Source organism: Nanorana parkeri, unplaced genomic scaffold (assembly GCF_000935625.1).
Source record: "Nanorana parkeri isolate BGI_ZX_2015 unplaced genomic scaffold, ASM93562v1 scaffold8, whole genome shotgun sequence".
NCBI lineage: Eukaryota > Metazoa > Chordata > Amphibia > Anura > Dicroglossidae > Nanorana > Nanorana parkeri.
The window spans coordinates 2714748-2715072 of NW_017306276.1; the positions used below are offsets into that span (position 1 = coordinate 2714748).

Below are 325 nucleotides of genomic sequence, written 5' to 3' on the forward strand. Positions count from 1 at the left end.
CCCGCACTGCAAGGGTTTACTTCTTGTTTTTGTCTCGGTACTAGAAAGAAAGGGAAAAAAAAAAGTTATACACACCCGATCCTCAGAGCCGGCTCCCTGCTACTCTGAAGTCCGTCTCCTCCTATACTGCAGCATTGGAATGTTCCTCAGCATCTCTAGAATGTGATGATTTATTGGACCTTAGACCACTGCAATAAAGGGGGAGAGTAGCTGGGAGGACTGGTCGAAAAGCAAGCAGGGTCAGAGGTTTGGGTGAGTATAAGAGCTTTTTTTTTTAGCACCTAGACAAAAACTAGCAGTTAACCCTTGCAGTACGGGGGTGGGG

The 325-nt window shown here is 46.8% G+C and overlaps 1 protein-coding gene across 1 annotated transcript in view; it reads left to right on the plus strand.

The window, feature by feature from the left end:
• Positions 1-325, plus strand: part of LOC108785140 (NEDD4-binding protein 2-like 1) — a 10594-nt gene that overhangs the window by 9390 nt on the left and 879 nt on the right. The window lies entirely within an intron of this gene.